We start from the raw sequence: 3,400 nt of genomic DNA on the forward strand, positions 1-3,400 counted from the left end.
TTTTATTATTCATGTTATTATTATACGTATATATATATATATATATATATTTTAAATTATTTTCATTTGATTTTTTACTATATTTTATTATTATTATATATATATATATATATATATATATATATATATTTCTTTAATATTTTACTTATAAGTCTATTATTACTATATATATTGTATTTATCTTTATCTAGTTACATATTTTTTTATACTTTTAATTTTTTTTATTCATTATTATATATTTTTTAAAAATCTTGTGTCTTTATCATTATTATTATTAAACATTATTTTATATACTACTAACTTAGAGGGCCCATTTTTTTTTTATTTCTAACTGAAGTCTCTCCTACTTTCCTCTTTTTGTCTTATTTCTGACTAAAGCCCCCCACTTTCGGTGAAATGAGAGGGTAACTTTTCTATTTTTAAATATTTGTTGTATATATATATAGCTTATTTATTTTATTAATACTTTGATGTATATATATATATATTTTTTCCTTTTTCAAATATTACTATATATAATTATTACTTTACTATTTTTTTCCTTATCTTATTTATTTATTTTATTTATTTTATTTTTCCCTTTTATTTTATTATTCTCTTTATCTTATTTATTTTCTTTACCTTGTTTATCTAACACATTTCTCGATTTTTTAAGGATATTTTCAAATCAATCTAAGGTAATTAATCATGATCAAATTTTACCTTTTTATTTAAAATTACAATTTTCTTAATTTAAGTCAACTGAAAATTATGTGGTACCGAAATGGCGGTTCAAGGGTGCTAATCCTTCCTTGACCGTAACCGACTCCCGAACTCGACACGTTTCTGGTACAACGCAGATCAGGTAAAATGGTGTCCGACCCACCTAAATTCATTTTAAAGTGGTCGGTGGCGACTCCAATCCATATTTTCCTAAGTCGAAGCCCAATTCCGGGGCCCAACCGAAAGACGGTTGCGACAGCTTGGCGACTCCGCTGGGGAAGGTAAACGAGTTAGGCTAAGGTAATTTCCAATTGTCTTTTTAATGAAAAGGGTAAGTTTAAATTTTAAGGTAACATTTCGATCCTTATTGATTACTTTTGATTATATTTTTCCGAGTAAATAGTTAACTTACCGTTTCTAATGATTTCAGCTTACCGAACTTTTTTCATCTAAAGGCTCTATACCCGAGCTCCGAACCCGTTTTAAGTGGGGGTGAAAGCGACGCATTCGTGTGAATTTATTCACCGCATATGCCTAGCAAGTAGCCTTCAGGATTCATATACCTTATGTCTTCGTGTGAATTTATTCTCCGCATAGACATAAGGGAATGTGTACTCTCGAGTTTAACTTAGTCCACACAAGCTTGTGATGGGTTTAGGACTAAGGGTCTGGTAAGCCCAAGGGGACGCCAGCAAGGAGAACTCGGGTACCATTTTTAGAACCTAAACTGGGAGACTTTGAAGAAATAGAGCCTACCCCAAAACCACATTCCAAAACCTAGGATATTTCTTTCCTAACCATATTTTTTTCCTTATGTTTTTTTTTCTTGCCATTTTTTTTAATTTTATTCATTTCTATTGGTTTTTATTTTACTAACTGTTTGCCTTTGTATTTGTTTTTTAGCATTTGCATCATAACAATAGGTCATTGATCCCTAAAGGTGTTTGTTATACATAATAATATGAATTAATGGATAAAGGTGTTATAATACAAGAGATTAAAAACCCCGAGGTACGACTATGATCCGAGAAGACTCAGAAGGAAAAGGGAGACAGTCTTCAAGGAAGCTATGTGTTAGAACTGGTTAGCTACGCCTCTATTAGCCTAAAGCAGAACGACGTGCAAGAGCTTCGGGACATCTGGGGCAGTTGGAAGAATGATCAGAAACAGAAGTTCAACCAACGGTACGGTGACATTGCATTGTTGCTTTATATCAAGACTGATGAGCCCTTGATCAGAGCCTTGGTTCAGTTCTGGAACCCGGGATACAATTGCTTCACTTTTAATCAGGAGGACATGGTACCCACCATTGAAGAGTACACTACACTGTTGCACTGTGAAAATATCAGGCTGGAGTGAGCTTATATTAAACACATCAAGAGTCAGTCTTTCAAGATTGCACTAGCCAAGGTTGCCGGGGTTGACGAAAGATGGGTAACAGACCGAGCTCGATGTAAAGGCAGTAGGGAAGGAATTGTCTGGCTTCATATCAAGCAACTGATGAATGATCATCCCGGTGAGTGGAAGGCGATAGACCTGTTTGCACTGGGTCTGTATGGTCTGATTATATTCCCGAAGACTTTGGGATACATTGATGCTGCTGTGGTGGAACTATTTGAGCAACTTTCGAAGCGAGTAAACCCAGCACATGCGATCTTAGCCGAAACCTTTCGTTCTCTTAATCATTGCAGAAGAGCCGGTGGAGGAAGATTCATTGGGTGTGTTCAACTCCTTCAAGTCTGGATTCACAGCCACTTCTGGAAGACTAACGGGGTTGTTTACCATCTATTTAGCACCACCCATTCACTTTTGGGAGAGTTCATCACTATGAAATGGCATGAAGGTGCTACAAAGGAAAAATGGATGAAGGTCTTCACGCATCTTCAGGACCGGGATATTACCTGGAGAGCCCCCTGGTTGTTCCTCAGTGATGTTCTTTTCAAGTGTGGGAATTCTAACACTATGACCCTATTTGGACTTTGGGATGCAGTTGGGTATGCTCCGTTGTTGGCACTTAGACAGTATGGAGCACGTCAGTTTGTCCCAGCAACATATGGATTGTCTACATCAGAGTTTATATATCACGGTGACAGTTATAAGAAGATGATCAAAGAAGCAGCCGAGTCATGGAAGAAAGTATCTCGGATGGATGTCTAGAAGATTTAGTCCGAACATACCTTGGATTGTTTTTATGTCTCTTACAAGATAAAACATTTTTGTCTGAATAAGGATTATTTATACTAATGGACACTTTTCTGGATCAATGCCTATAAATTACATACATCACGCATTACATACTTTGCATATTTATTTTCATATTTTCCATGTTTTTACAATAGAAAGAGCAAACACCAAGTTTACCACCGCAAGCATTAAATACGCATCACCCGCACAATACTCGAGAAAAGAAGAGACAAATGGAGGCTAGAATGAAAAAACTCGAGAAGAACATGACAAGACTGCAAAAAAAAACTAGAAGATAAGATGGCTCAAAACAGTCAGAGCACCTTGGAGTCCATCAAGAAAAACCAGGAGTCCTTGGTCGACCAAATCGTGACCAAGTTATCGGGTTTGCAGTAAGCTAGTGCAGTAGGGGGAAGTCCCTCCGAGGGGGAAACCATATCACCAACCCCACAGGTGGTTATTTCACCCGGAATTCTACCCAGACCACAAGAAAATTCTTCTGCTGTCAAAGGAA

The sequence above is a fragment of the Hibiscus syriacus genome, unplaced genomic scaffold (genome assembly GCF_006381635.1).
Source record: "Hibiscus syriacus cultivar Baekdansim isolate YM2019G1 unplaced genomic scaffold, ASM638163v2 tig00110890_pilon, whole genome shotgun sequence".
NCBI classification, from domain to species: domain Eukaryota; kingdom Viridiplantae; phylum Streptophyta; class Magnoliopsida; order Malvales; family Malvaceae; genus Hibiscus; species Hibiscus syriacus.